Source organism: Colias philodice, chromosome 16, assembly GCF_061535455.1.
Source record: "Colias philodice isolate Cphi_HAF_F1 chromosome 16, ilColPhil1 Martin Lab GWU primary, whole genome shotgun sequence".
Taxonomy (NCBI): Eukaryota; Metazoa; Arthropoda; class Insecta; order Lepidoptera; family Pieridae; genus Colias; species Colias philodice.
Window position 1 is genome coordinate 5,008,120 of NC_143101.1, and position 17,178 is coordinate 5,025,297.

A 17,178-nucleotide genomic window follows, 5' to 3' on the forward strand; every position below is an offset into this window, starting at 1 on the left:
AATCACTTTCCATTAGTATCTGCTTGTGCGCTTACAAATACATAAGTCTCAAGGTGGTACTTTTGATCAAATCGTTTATGAATACAATAAAAGTCACAGTCAGCAGCTGTTATATGTAGCATTATCACGAGTAACTGATATAAATGGATTGTTCATTGTCTCAAACACAGATGACAACAAATTTTATCATGGAAGAAAGCGTCCAGGGGGAATAGTTGATTTACAGTGTGAATTTGAAAGACTTTCAAATTCTCGCCTAATAACACAACAGGAAGAATTATATAACCTTGTAAATGAGAGTAACATTACACTATTTTCCTTCAACTGCCAAAGTTTACGTGCTCATGTTTCTGATCTGAATGATAAAGTATTAAAAAGGTCCACATTGCTGTTATTTTCCGAAACTTGGATGAAAAATGACGAACAAATTCTTATTGAAAATTTTTATTGCGTTGCCCAATACAAACGACCCAACTCAACTGCTGGTGGAGTATCTGTATATCATTCATCTACAGATACACTGAACAATGTAACACCAATTCAAAATATTTCACCAACTATATTATCGGTAACCTATTAAAATCTCGAATTTCTATTACCCGAATCTTAAAATCCCGAAAACGGTTGTTAGAACTTTTAAAAGACAGATGTTAAGAATGACAACTTTTTAAAATTCCTTTTTTCATTTCCCAGATGAATCAATTTCCAGATACACCAAAACCAGATTTTTAAAAAGTATTTTTTTGTTTCCCGTATTCTCATAATCCAGATATAGTTATACCAGATTCTCAGAATACTTTTTTTTGTTTCCCATAGTACCATTTTCCAAATAAACTATTACCAACTTTTCATAATCTTTTTATTTGGTTCCCATATAATCGTATAGCAGATAAACTATTGCCAGATTTTCATAATCTCTTTATTTGGTTCCCATACAATCGTGATCATACCTTTACTATTGCCTGAAAATAAACATTACCAGTAAGTAAATTGTTTTACTTGCCCATTACAGAAAGGTTTGAGTGTCAAATTCGACTCAGTAGGTTAGGTTAGGTTTGAACCGCGACCTTCACGCACGAGCCGAGCGAGCGAAGCGAGCGTGCCGCGGCAGCGGCCGGCGAGTGCCAGAACTGACTCGCTATTGTTTTACTTGCCCATTACAGAAAAGTTTAAGTGTCAAATTCGACTCAGTAGGTTAGGTTAGGTTTGAACCGCGACCCTCACGCACGAGCCGAGCGAGCGAAGCGAGCGTGCCGCGGTAGCGGCCGGCGAGTGCCAGAACCGACTCGCTATTGTTTTACTTGCCCAACAGAAAGGATTAAGTGTTAAAATCTATTCAGTAGGTTAGGTTAGGTTCGTGCTGCGACCCCTTGGAAGGATTTCGTTTTTCTGGATATCGTTTATTTGAATTTCAAAAATCTGGACATTGTTTGTCTGGATATCAATCAACTGTATTTCAAAAATTTGTGTTTTAAAAATCTGGCTTTCGTGCATATGGATTACGGTCATCTGGATTTTGTGCATTTAGATTTCGTATGTCTGGAACTCATTCGTCTGGATTGTAAAACGTCGTACAAATGAAGAAATGGGCAAATGAAATTTGGAGTTGCGATTATATGGCAAACAAAACTTCGAAATTTTAAAATTCGGGGTTATGAAAAAATGTCCAAACGTTTTCTGGATTATGATATTCAGAATATTAAAATTCGAGATTAAGATAGGTAACCATATTATCACAAATTTCCGATGAGGTTTCACAAATTGGTGACATCGCCTTGGTTCGATGTGTTAATACGAATGACCAACCTGTGATTATCGTTGTTATTTATATTTCTACAAATACTAGCCTGACAAATATCATAAAATTTATTCATCAGCAATTACTTCACTTCACAATTGAAGGTTCTCGACTTTTAAATAGTAATTATCATGAATTACCGATGATTCTAACTGGAGATTTTAATGTTAATTTTCGCTCTCCGGAATCTCAGCCGTTAATTGATTTTTTAGAAGAAAAATTTGATTTATCTATGAATACTTCTCGACTTCATTCAACAACGCGTTTCGGTACAACGATAGATGCTGTATTTTCAAGAAAAGTAGCAAATTTAGAGAGTAAAATTTATGTTTCACATTATAGTTACCACAAACCTATAATTTCGTACGTAAGAAATTATGATGACATTCAATTACCTGTTTCGAATGAATAATATTAATATAACATTTAAATAATCTTTGTAAAGCACATGAATAATAAATATAATTAAATTATAATATAATATTTATTTATTTAAGTTAATATTTAATCATTTCAGTGATATATGTCGTCAACGCCAAAGAAGTTTTACTTCAATCGCGCGTAAAGGTTACACGCACACACTTTTTTTTCGTATGACCGTATTGTTTTAATTTATATTAATGTTTGAGACCTTCTTTTTCTGATTATCCGATAATTTTATGGAATGCTGACTGTGTACATTGTTTAAAAAAGCTTAGTGGATAAATCACTCTATAACAAATCTAATTAAGCTAGTAAGGATAAGAATGTCCTGCAACCAGCGTATTTTATAGAGTCATGTCATAAATAGCGTAAAACGATTAAGCGCTATGTGGTTCGATCCAATTAACTTCAAATCGTTTGAAATTTAGGTAAAATAATAATTTTTAAGGTTTCTGTTAAGGTGAATGTTAAGTTTTTTGTGGTGATTCATGAACTATTAGGTATGCAATAGTCGAAATAGTTAACAGAATCTTGAAAAATATATGCAAAAGATAGATACAGTTAAGCCCCCCTTCTATTTTCATATCTTATATATAAAAATGAATCGCAAAATGTGTTGGTAAGCGCATAACTCGAGAACGGCTGAACCGATTTCGATAATTCTTTTTTTATTATATTCCTCGAAGTACGAGGATGGTTCTTATGTAGAGAAAACGTAAATATTATGTACCACGGGCGAAGCCGGGGCGGACCGCTAGTTTAGTATATAAGTAAATACATGAAAACTTATATAAAGAACTATAATGAAGCAAACTTCAATTATTTCATTCATAGCAAGGATTGATTTGATTTCACACTTACGGACCTTAATACATAGGTATTTTGGAGCCAAAAATTATAACATCTAGGTATCTATATTCAATATCCTTACTATTATACATTCCCATATGAATCACGAACTCTATTTGTGGTTTTTACTTACTATGGTCTAAGTCGACTGAATCTTAACCAAAATCACAGCCCGCAAATTTTTCATTCTCATACCTATTATGTAGGTAAGTAAACTGGAAAAAATTTATGTATAAGAACTTTCCTGTGAAATTAGAAATAGGATTTTTAATAAAGTATTCTGAATATAGGTTTCTCTATTGTTCTATTTTTCTCAATATATTAAACAAATGATAAGATTTATAATGAATAGGGAATGCCAAATATGGGACGTTAAACTACTTCAGTAAGTCAAAGTGCTTAACCGTGGCCAGGCGCAAAGCTGGTCTAATGCGATCCAATTACTCGACCACAATCAAGTAATCAATGGGGCGGTATCATATCGAATACAAATAATTCACATAATTCACCTTTAAGAAAAGGGCAAAGTTATACCTCAAAGGCCGGCATCACATTCGCGGTGGCCCTAACATCGCGAATGCTTATGGGTGGCGGGCATAACTTTCCATCAGGTGACCCGCCAGCTCGTATGCCTGCTTAAGCGAAGAAGCGAAGAGCTTAAAATTCTATCATATTAGTCTGTAATAAGGATTAATAGTCATTATCATCATCCCACTGCTGCGCCTCCTATTGCTAAAACAGAAATATATTACATACGCACAATTAAATATACGTTTTATATTTATGTTGTAATTTTTATGTGTATGAACTATTTTTTAGCTGAATTTTGAAGTAAAACTTCTTTAGGCGCGACTAGGGAGTAACTCAGATTTTTTTTCTGACGGAAGTAACGCTTACTATAGTCTGTGTAGTTTCCGCCATTTAAAAATAATAATTCTGATTGGTTGTAAGTATATGTCATATACTACACGCTTCTTGACTTATACGCCAGCTAGTGGCAAATATCATAATCAATTAGGATTATTTATTTTCAAATTTTCAAACGGATCAATTGTGAATAGCAAAGTGAATGAAAAATTCAACAGTTTTAAAAACATTATTTTAAATTGCAAAATTTTTTGAAAATCTCTAAATATACTTGTTTATTTATTACTTTTAAAATAAGTAAATTAAAAATAAAAATAAACATGTCGCGGATTATAATCAATCTATTTTAAATATTGCTGAAGACAAAGTAGTATCCATAGCAACAGATATGTATATAGGTTGTCATTCAGTTGAAAAAGAAGCATATGTACGCCAACAATTTCATAAAATGTCAGTTATTGATACAGGAGGATCGCCTTATGAAATCATATAAGTTCTTAACAAATTTTACATTATTACAACCAATATTGATGTATCTGATGGCTTAGCCAACGGTTGTGTTGGAAAGTTAGTGTATATTGAACGTGATGACAGTGATAACATCATACGCTTATGGCTTGAGTTTCCTGGTAAGATAGGAGAGTAAATTAGGAAAAAAGCTGCCCATCATATTCAAACTCTAAACATTAGTAGAACAGCAGTCCCAATTTTACGAAGATCGTCATCTGTACCAATGAATAGAAATAAGACAATATTTGCAAAGAGAAATCACTTTCCATTAGTATCTGCTTGTGCGCTTACAATACATAAGTCTCAAGGTGGTACTTTTGATCAAATCGTTTATGAATACAATAAAAGTCACAGTCAGCAGCTGTTATATGTAGCATTATCACGAGTAACTGATATAAATGGATTGTTCATTGTCTCAAACACCGATGACAACAAATTTTATCATGGAAGAAAGCGTCCAGGGGGAATAGTTGATTTACAGTGTGAATTTGAAAGACTTTCAAATTCTCGCCTAATAACACAACAGGAAGAATTATATAACCTTGTAAATGAGAGTAACATTACACTATTTTCCTTCAACTGCCAAAGTTTACGTGCTCATGTTTCTGATCTGAATGATAAAGTATTAAAAAGGTCCACATTGCTGTTATTTTCCGAAACTTGGATGAAAAATGACGAACAAATTCTTATTGAAAATTTTTATTGCGTTACCCAATACAAACGACCCAACTCAACTGCTGGTGGAGTAGCTGTATATCATTCATCTACAGATACACTGAACAATGTAACACCAATTCAAAATATTTCACCAACTATATTATCACAAATTTCCGATGAGGTTTCACAAATTGGTGACATCGCCTTGGTTCGATGTGTTAATACGAATGACCAACCTGTGATTATCGTTGTTATTTATATTTCTACAAATACTAGCCTGACAAATATCATAAAATTTATTCATCAGCAATTGCTGATTGCATTGAATTTGAACCTTCAATTGTGAAGTAATTACTTCACTTCACAATTGAAGGTTCTCGACTTTTAAATAGTAATTATCATGAATTACCGATGATTCTAACTGGAGATTTTAATGTTAATTTTCGCTCTCAGGAATCTCAGCCGTTAATTGATTTTTTAGAAGAAAAATTTGATTTATCTATGAATACTTCTCGACTTCATTCAACAACGCGTTTCGGTACAACGATAGATGCTGTATTTTCAAGAAAAGTAGCAAATTTAGAGAGTAAAATTTATGTTTCACATTATAGTTACCACAAACCTATAATTTCGTACGTAAGAAATTATGATGACATTCAATTACCTGTTTCGAATGAATAATATTATAAAATTTAAATAATCTTTGTAAAGCACATGAATAATAAATATAATTAAATTATAATATAATATTTATTTATTTAAGTTAATATTTAATCATTTCAGTGATATATGTCGTCAACGCCAAAGAAGTTTTACTTCAATCGCGCGTAAAGGTTACACGCACACACTTTTTTTTTTGTGGTTCGCTTCGCTTCGCTCGCTGCAAAGTTTGCAAAACGTCGTCATAGTATTATAATGAATAAATCGCGTGTAAAATCCGGTAAAATAAATCAAAATGTTTAATTTATAAATATAGATTTTCAATTTATGTACTGTGAAACTACTTAAATGCAGAACGAATATACTAAACAACCATAAACTATTAATTATAACAAAACCACTTTCGCGTTTCCGTCCACGAAAGTAAAACACAACGATGCTCCACATTATCACCAGGCCCTATATAACGCGACACAAAAACCTCATATTAAATCCCCATCCCAGTTTCGCCTGCGCTTGACAGCAAACTGACCTTCCTAACTTGGCCACTCATCAAAATTTTCTCTCACACTCACTAACAAATAACTTTCTTTAATTGGTTTTATTATCTCATCTGTATTATAAGTTTATCTCTTAGTCATTGCTGCTTTCAGGGCTTTCAGGGTCGTGATGAAGACGTTACAAGTTTGTTTTTCTTTCAAGTCTATCATTATTATCAGCTGAAAGATCGCGAACTTATATTGCGTAAATTTGAAGTCATCTGGCGTGTAATCATAATAAAAATGCGTAAATACATATTAGAATATTTAGGCTTAGGAAATCCATAACCATTCTTTTGTTTCATGTCATAATAAGTACAATTTTTATCATGATGCCTCTGCTATAACTACGCAAATCTTCACGTAGAGCTTTCGTAGCGATGCGCTACGAGATACCAGTATGGCTGAAACTGTGTAGATTTATTACTATTTTAATATTATAAACTTATTATAAAAAGCAGCTTTCGAAATCTTTCAATCTAACTCATAATAAATTTTAATTAAAAAAAATAAACAAAAAGTCCGCAAAATTAAAAAAGTCAGTTTTGAATAAACATCTGCTATTATTCATCAGAATATTTATAGCCGTCAAATTATTATAGTGACATTGTACTCGAATTAATTTATGGTTGACTTTGATATATTCCTAATCGATTCTGTCAGTATAGCACATCCCTGGCAACGTGTCAATGATCCGATTGCCTAAAGGCTCGTTCATAATGCGACCGTCATCAAAATTATGTCGTAAAATGTAGCCATAATGTAGCGAATATTTTCACACTTAAATACATATAATTAGCTGTGACTGAACACGATGTTGAAAACAAACATACATTGAAAACACATTGAAAATAGTGTTATTATTTGTTTTATATTGTATGCTAATAAGCCGGACTATATGAGTCGTAGAAGGGTTCTAAAGTAAGTATGGGAGTTCTCTTTTTCACGTGTTTCGTAGATATTATTTACGATTAAGTAGACAATCTACATTTTATCAGATAAAGACGAAATTTTAGAACTTTTCAGTTATAATACTCATATACTATTTACCACTAAAATAGGGGGAGAATCTATTATATATTTTGTAATGGTAAATATCTATATGGACGGTACTTTTTGTTTAATAAAAATCGTGCTTGTAAGTATTATATCAGATCTGGATTTCATTAATAAATATTTTAGATGAAATTTTCTGTAGACGCGTGTTTATATGTGAACGTCCCCTTGTAGTAGGCTGTAGGAACTCGGGACTTCGGCGGTCAAAGAGCTTACATCATAATAACTTAGGGTTTGTCCACACGCATAATTAATGAACATTTATTTTTGGTATTTGATAGCCCTATAAATATGGTAGCAGAATTAATTTATTAAAAAAATAACCAAGACACTAAAATATGTTTTATCAATTGTAACTATTGGCCAGATAAGCACAGTTCTGAGAAATATTACATTTACATCGTTAATGTTGCTAATATTATCTAATGAAATCAATCTGCTGAGGCATCTCTGCAACAAATTAATTTTGAATAGCTCATTATAATTGTTTAGACACATGTTATAGTAGGTATTATAATTTTTAGCGAAAATCCCAAAAGGAAAATAATTCCAGCGCTGTTTAAAGCCACATAACAAATCGTAGCTAAATCGTTCGAATTCTCATTTACAAGAAGGATTAAAAACGCAAACAATTGGCCATTAAAGGTCATGTATCGCAAATAACGTGTTTATATAAACAAATAAAGGCAAAGGCGGGTGAAATCTGAAGGGAACACTTGGTAAACTCCACGTACACATTTTACGACGTTATATTTTTTCGCAAACCCTGGGCGTCTATTTATCTTTCATATTCGTTTCAATCTTGTTCATAATTTTGTGTGCCCGCTATATATTTTACTTAGTATATTTTATAACAGCGCTTATCATTTTAATATTCGTAGGCTTTCCAAGGATTTCCTCGTATCATATGAATTCACAGCCATATTAAAGCCATCTGTGTGAAACAGCTTTTGTATGAATACTTAATTTACTGTTCTTTTTTATAACCAAATTTCCGAAATCTTTTTATCTCCCCGTTCGCATTAATCAGCATAGTAAATAGGTTTTATCTTTTTGCAGTCATTAGGAATTATCTCCTTTAACGATCTTTTAATTTGGTCACTAATTGCATGTTTATAATTAATAATGTCCTATAATATTTATTTATTAAAAAAAAAAGTGTGTGCGTGTAACCTTTACGCGCGATTGAAGTAAAACTTCTTTGGCGTTGACGACATATATCACTGAAATGATTAAATATTAACTTAAATAAATAAATATTATATTATAATTTAATTATATTTATTATTCATGTGCTTTACAAAGATTATTTAAATGTTATATTAATATTATTCATTCGAAACAGGTAATTGAATGTCATCATAATTTCTTACGTACGAAATTATAGGTTTGTGGTAACTATAATGTGAAACATAAATTTTACTCTCTAAATTTGCTACTTTTCTTGAAAATACAGCATCTATCGTTGTACCGAAACGCGTTGTTGAATGAAGTCGAGAAGTATTCATAGATAAATCAAATTTTTCTTCTAAAAAATCAATTAACGGCTGAGATTCCTGAGAGCGAAAATTAACATTAAAATCTCCAGTTAGAATCATCGGTAATTCATGATAATTACTATTTAAAAGTCGAGAACCTTCAATTGTGAAGTGAAGTAATTGCTGATGAATAAATTTTATGATATTTGTCAGGCTAGTATTTGTAGAAATATAAATAACAACGATAATCACAGGTTGGTCATTCGTATTAACACATCGAACCAAGGCGATGTCACCAATTTGTGAAACCTCATCGGAAATTTGTGATAATATAGTTGGTGAAATATTTTGAATTGGTGTTACATTGTTCAGTGTATCTGTAGATGAATGATATACAGCTACTCCACCAGCAGTTGAGTTGGGTCGTTTGTATTGGGTAACGCAATAAAAATTTTCAATAAGAATTTGTTCGTCATTTCTCATCCAAGTTTCGGAAAATAACAGCAATGTGGACCTTTTTAATACTTTATCATTCAGATCAGAAACATGAGCACGTAAACTTTGGCAGTTGAAGGAAAATAGTGTAATGTTACTCTCATTTACAAGGTTATATAATTCTTCCTGTTGTGTTATTAGGCGAGAATTTGAAAGTCTTTCAAATTCACACTGTAAATCAACTATTCCCCCTGGACGCTTTCTTCCATGATAAAATTTGTTGTCATCGGTGTTTGAGACAATGAACAATCCATTTATATCAGTTACTCGTGATAATGCTACATATAACAGCTGCTGACTGTGACTTTTATTGTATTCATAAACGATTTGATCAAAAGTACCACCTTGAGACTTATGTATTGTAAGCGCACAAGCAGATACTAATGGAAAGTGATTTCTCTTTGCAAATATTGTCTTATTTCTATTCATTGGTACAGATGACGATCTTCATAAAATTGGGACTGCTGTTCTACTAATGTTTAGAGTTTGAATATGATGGGCAGCTTTTTTCCTAATTTTCTCTCCTATCTTACCAGGAAACTCAAGCCATAAGCGTATGATGTTATCACTGTCATCACGTTCAATATACACTAACTTTCCAACACAACCGTTGGCTAAGCCATCAGATACATCAATATTGGTTGTAATAATGTAAAATTTGTTAAGAACTAATATGATTTCATAAGGCGATCCTCCTGTATCAATAACTGACATTTTATGAAATTGTTGGCGTACATATGCTTCTTGTTCAACTGAATGACAACCTATATACATATCTGTTGCTATGGATACTACTTTGTCTTCAGCAATATTTAAAATAGATTGATTATAATCCGCAACCATTGAGATAATATTACTACGTATGGAGGAGACACCACGAACAAAATCTGTGCGCCATTTTTTTGCTCTAACTAAGTTTTAAAAATTATTATCTAATTAGGTACTTACCGATGAAAGTTATTCCTTTGCACTTTTCCGTATTATTTGTATAATTTGTGCAATATCGTAACACACACGAAGGCATATTTGATGCGTTTCACTTTAAAACAAATAAAAAATGAGCGTGCAGTTACGCCATATGGCGTATGTTGAGCGGAACATAAGTGATGTAGGCGGTGTCGTCTCCATATGTATATCTCAATGTCCGCAACATGTTTATTTTTATTTTTAATTTACTTATTTTAAAAGTAATAAATAAACAAGTATATTTAGAGATTTTCAAAAAATTTTGCAATTTAAAATAATGTTTTTAAAACTGTTGAATTTTTCATTCACTTTGCTATTCACAATTGATCCGTTTGAAAATTTGAAAATAAATAATCCTAATTGATTATGATATTTGCCACTAGCTGGCGTATAAGTCAAGAAGCGTGTAGTATATGACATATACTTACAACCAATCAGAATTATTATTTTTAAATGGCGGAAACTACACAGACTATAGTAAGCGTTACTTCCGTCAGAAAAAAAATCTGAGTTACTCCCTAGTCGCGCCTAAAGAAGTTTTACTTCAAAAAGGGCTTTTGTAGAGCTCTATATCATTCATGGAATAATACATAAGAGATTCGGGAATATAATAAAGATTTTCAGGAATCTGAATATATATAATATTTACGTATTTCCTAAGATTTTCAAAGACTCATATTTTTGACGTAGATGTAATTTTATAAGAAGAGTTTATAGGTATTATTAGATATAGATATAATCTTAGGATATAATAAACAAATGCCCTTAATCTATAGATTACAATACACTTGCAACCAAATATTAGTAATAGCTTGACAAGATGCGATATCTCTTGAATTAAATATGTAGTTGCATTTTATAACATAACAAGTAATTTAAATAACTAAATAGAGTGAATATAAACTCGAAAGTAGACGTTACCAAAGAAAAAAATGGAGCACGGAAATTTCCGAAATGAAAAATCGTTCTATGCAAATACTTTGCATTCATTTGAATTGCAAAAAATAGTTTCATCTTACTTTTAAGTCGCGTTTGAAAAAGCTGTGGTGGACGCTTTCGAATAAGCATATATTAAAATTTCATTCAGACCAAAACGAATATTTTTATCTACAGCCGAAAACCCAGAACTGCATTCATAACATTAATAACATGATTGGCTAATGTGTATAATACTATTATAAAAGACTTGGGGTGCTAATGGAAATAAAGGAAAATGTTTACTTTTGCCCTAGACCTTTTAAGTATCCCTACAGCGGTTATTGATATAGACCTATCATAATCTATAATATAAAAATGAATCCCAAAATGTGTTGGTAAGCGCATAACTGGAGAACGGCTGAACCGATTTCGTTAATTCTTTTTCTTTTATATTCCTTGAAGTACGAGGATGGTTCTTACGTAGAGAAAACGTAAATATGTATGTACCACGAGCGAAGCCGGGGCGGACTGCTAGTGTTCATATAAAATCGAAAAGAATATCAATTTCAGTCTTAATATTAGTCTTTAGTAGCTACATGTGATGTTGATTGCCTGCTTTCAATTGTTTAATCATGCAAGTTATCATAAAACTAATTTATACATCGTTATTAGTAGAATATAGAGTAGAATTGGTAGAATATTTAAAAATAAATGTTTCTCATATATAACTTTTATACAATTGCATATATTATATTTAAGTTATTAAAATGTAGAGTCATCAGATGTCTACGAACTTAGTGAGACAATACTTTATTCGTCGCAATTTTACAGCCTTGTTCCTTCATTTTACTTTTTAATTCACGAAATAACAATATGGTTTATTAATTTACTGGCTATACGCTAACGTAACATATTTTGCCTTAAACATAATAATTATTATAATATTCTCAAGGAATTTCCAATTACACAATTCAGTGAGCATACGGATGCCTACAAATAGGCCTTATCTATTACAGGGTTTATTTAATATTAAATTTAATATAAAGTACAAAGAAAAATATAAGTTATAAAAATTTATAACGACTGTCATTAATTTCCTTTAAGTTCACGTGAGTAACCTTTTATTAATTTAATATTCATATTTATTTCAATTATCTATTCCACGAACGTATTCTAATATTCAATATCGAATGAAAAAGAAATCTTGCAAGCGTGAAATAACGGTCTGATAAGATTCATATTCATAGTGTAATATTGCGGTAAGTTAAACAATTTATTGCCATACTTTATTCCTAGAAAAATGAATGCAATAACATAAATATATAGTTTTCATTTTCTAGATAACGTACTAACTTATGAATAATGTAGTAGATTAACACATATTGAAAACATTTTAAATTAGATTAGATACTCTTTTTGGCCTCATAGGAGGCGCGTGTCCCAGCAACGGTAACGTATATGACGATAGTGATGATGATGACTCTTTTTGGAAGTGAAAACAACTTACAAATAAAATAAAACATTAAAATTTTTTAAATTATAGAGAAAGCGTTAACTACAAATATAATATCCGCTTCACTGATTTATAAGATTCCTTCGCCTCTATAATTATTATATATTCCTTTAAAGTCCTATAAAATACTCAGTAGTCATTACATACAAAGCACGATTCAAATTGATGGTAAAGTTTAGAATATATAGAAATGTTTGAGATGAAGTAAGGAAGCGTGGATTTACCACCTAAGCCTTGGTTAATTGAGGTCGGTGTGCACTTACACTGGATTAGCTCCTTGATTCGTAGGAAGCCCTATTTTAGTTACTCCAGTATTTAATTTCATTATTTTAAATGTTTTATTCTAAAAGCCATACCAAATTCCGCCTCGCAACACGTGGATAAATCACGCTGCGTGTGTATTCTTGTGTTTTTTATTTATGTACTACTAATTATTTCAGACTATTTATGTAGCATATAATATGAGAATAAATTTATGTACATTAAACTGTATTTTTAAGCAAATTTTTATAATTTTTGTGTATATAAAATCTTTTACAGAGTTTTGAAATTAGAGTATAATGTAATAAAAACTCGTGTGCATCCTAGATTTATAATCCGTAGCATTTACGCGAGCTACGCACCAAAAACACAGCATTAGCAACCAGCCTATAATCACAACTTGCCTGTAAACCTATAGCATTCTCAAAGAGTCACTCACCTCTGTCCACGCTACGAACGCACACACTCAACCGTTAACCATACACATTCATGTTGCACGTAGTAATAGTAACATGTACGCGATCAGCTGTTCTTTTCGATATAATCAATCGTTACCGGCTAAGGGAGCGCTAGGTGTTACGAGTTAAAGCCGGCGGCGGCATTGCGCGTGGGGCCTGCCGCTCACGCCGGCACACTAATCAGTAATCGTTGGGAGGGAGGCTGCGTCGCACTCCGCTCCCTCCCGCCGCCCCGGCACCCTCACGTAGCCTATCCCGATATTACGTAGAAGCTCACATCGGCATGAACCTACAGAAATGAAGTTATTAAACTTCACGATTTGTTAGAATTCGAACAATTAAAGAATTGCGCGAAAAGAAACGCTACCTCACTTGATTTCGCAAAATTTCTTCGTTTATTAAATTCCAGAGCATAATATCTTAGATTATACTTGTAACAACTTTGCACACCTTTTGATGTTTACTTCTTTGTAATTTTTTTATAAAAATATCGTCTACGCCCTACGGTATTTACGCTCTACGCAAACAGAATAACTCAACGCTACATAATTGTTTAAGACAATAAAATTGTTAAAAGAAATCAATTTTCAAAACGACTAGAATGTCGTGGAAATTTTTAATAGTAGGTATTGTTATCAATAACGACTAATGTATTTCCTAAATAGTATGGTGTCTACAGTTAAAGAATTATCAGTTATGTGATGATTGGAGCAAATATGTGTTTCCTTCTAGGTCAGCGATTGTCCACAAATCTTGTTTACAGTGATTTAAACTCGTGGGTAAAGCGCACGTGTATGGCTGCTTACGGACATCCGATACTTTTTACCGTTATTACTTAATACATTCACAATAACATTTTTTCTAGGAATTCTCTACATAATCACTTATACAAGTGAAAAATATCTCTTCTTTATTGGTTCTATTTACAGGAATGGAGGATCTTCTAGGAATTGTTACTAACTTTGACAAACTACTACCTAAACTTTATCACTCTATAAGAATTGGTAAACTACTTTGCAAAGGAGGCAGTGAAATTATACAATACGTCTATAAATTAATGCATATCATTTTCAAAGCACCGCATCTGTTCCCGAATTTAAATAATCTTTGACCCATGGTAGTACGGGAAGCCGAATTTTCAGGGGTGACACATTCAGATTAAATATTCATTTGTGGATTGTAAATTAGCAAATACTCTGAGATAACCCCAGAATCGGTGATAAGACGGTATAGGGCCGACAGCGTCACACTTACCACCGAATTAAGTGCCGCTTAGGGTATGGGAATCCTCTTATGCGTGACACATAATGATGGGATTGAAGGACGGTCCTAACGTTGGATCTAAATTTAGATAATGATATGACTCTACCTTTCAGCTCTACATTTTAAAACTTTGATTTTTATTCGTATAGTTAATCATTTATTTTCTGTTTCAATAAACGTTTGTATTCTATGTTTAATCACACACCTGCCTAGACTTTCCAAATTGAACTGGTATAAAAAGTATTCCATAAATCCAGGTTAGAAATTCATACGAATTAGTTCAATCATTTCAGTGTACCTGAATTCCCATCTTTTACATTCTCTTAAACATTTGTTGTATTCATAATATAACATGTAAGACTTGCCATTTAGGTGCCGTTAAACTAGTTTTTAATTAATCATGTAAGTGATATTTATGGGTAAAATATAATATTATTTCATCATAAACGTTTCATGATTTTTTTTAAATAAATAGAATTAAAGGTAATAAAATAAGCATTATATTAAACAAACATACACATTATTATCGTTTAGAATCTAAATTTAATTATGCTCAGTGATAATTGATAAAAAATATTTGATAAACGCGGCCCTGAGATACACGCATGCGCAGTTGGTCAAACTCAAGTGGCAATCTTCTACCATCTTTTAAAATGCAACAACAGTCTCTCGCGGTTGAAAATATTATGAAATAAGTTTAACGGCAGTGTCAATAACTTCTTCGATGTATAAAATAATAACTAACGAGGAGAGTGAGTGTAGAAATAGAATTTGTTCAAAGATTAGTATTTCACTGCTTTTTTTATTTATATTCGTATAAAATTACAAAAAAATAATAATATTTTTCCAGACTTTATATAATCTACAATCATCGAATTATTTAGAACGAGTTAAAAATTAATTTAAACATATTAACTTTCAATTCAGATTAATTTATTTCGTTATTTACACTGAATATTATGAATTTTGGATACCTTATTTCAACTTGCAGGATTATTCTCTATTTATTCAACTGTCAAGAACTTCACTTAATTTTAAAGTAAAATGTACGCGCATTCATAAAATTATAAAACAATGAGGCGCTAACCCTCCTGTATTAAATAATTTTTATTTTTGTCATCAACGCAAAACAGGAAGGGTTGTAAGAGCAGTATATTGTTCCAACAACAGGATAGAATTACAAAAATAAAGGTCAAAATTGTATGCTCTAAATTATATTAAAATTAAGGGGAAATCATAATATTTTGGGTTTTGATGTGTTTAAATTACTATTTCTTAGAAATTCGGTAAACCTTATTTGATATTAGCTTTTTTGTAATTATAGATTTACTGAACTGATCACATAAAAGCACATGCAAAACTTTAACAAATTATTTTAAGAAATTTAGGTATGCGAATATTAAAAAAAAATATGTGCACGCAAAATATGTCTCTATATATATTCTATACGTAACATCGTAGTTAAGATTGAATTTTTAGCCTTTGAGTTGTTTCACTTTCCAAGAATAATCAGTACCTAGAATATTATTTTTCCTATTTCCCGACATGCTTTGTGAAAATCACGGAAAATCTACATAAAAAAAATCTATTTCGTAGTTGAAAAAATATATTTAAAACTAGCTGTGCCCGCGACTTCGTCCGCGTGGAATAGTGACTGCATATAGTATTTACTACTTAACTTTTATTGAATAAACACGTACTACCATAAATAATTAAAAAAACTTTTAGTAAAATTTATTACTAAACTGAGCTAAAAAAATAAATGCCTAATTAATTTTCTACGTAAAATTTATTTTAAATTATGTCATATTATTTTTTAGGCACCAGGAGGGAATAGAAAGGAGCAAATTTATTTTCCTTCTTTCCTTGTATGGATGTTTTTGACAATATATTGTGCAGCAAATGAGTGCCGAGACAAACGTCAAAACGCAAAGGAATAGAATCCGCTATCGATACTAATTGACATAAGCGTACTGATGATGTTTTGCTAAAGATTTGTTCACCCTGCCAACGACGACGACGATCACGAACAAAATTTTCATCCAGTCGCAACTTAATAAAATTGTGCAAAACACATCATACGCTTATGACAATTAGTATCGTAGCGGATTGCTTCTATTCCTTTGCGTTTTGACGTTTGTCTCAGCGCTCATCTTTCCTGTCTCGCGCCTGTAGTAACCAAACCGTTTAGACTGTGCAATAAAAATTAAATTAAAAAAAAACCCAACGCAACGAAGAAAAGTGCATAGAAAAAGGAATAAATAATTTCACAATCTTCCCGAAGATTTTTAAAAATAAATACCATTTTAAATATTTATAAAAATAAAAAAAAACAAAGTCATCGGGGCTGCCATACCATCATTATCATATTATCATAATTTTAAAGATCGTCGGGAAGTTTGTAAAATTATTTATTCCTTTTCCTTCATTGCGTTGGGTTTTTTTTTAATTTTTAAACTTCGGTTTC

General features: G+C 31.6%; 1 protein-coding gene across 1 annotated transcript in view; it reads right to left on the reverse strand.

Annotated features, from left to right (window-relative positions):
- Positions 1-13,609, reverse strand: part of Dscam4 (Down syndrome cell adhesion molecule 4) — a 148,509-nt gene extending 134,900 nt beyond the window's left edge. Inside the window, exon 1 of the mRNA XM_089705302.1 lies at positions 13,430-13,609. The gene's annotated coding sequence lies outside the window, so the exon portion shown is untranslated. The remainder of the gene's footprint in view (positions 1-13,429) is intronic.
- Positions 13,610-17,178: the final 3,569 nt, after the last annotated feature.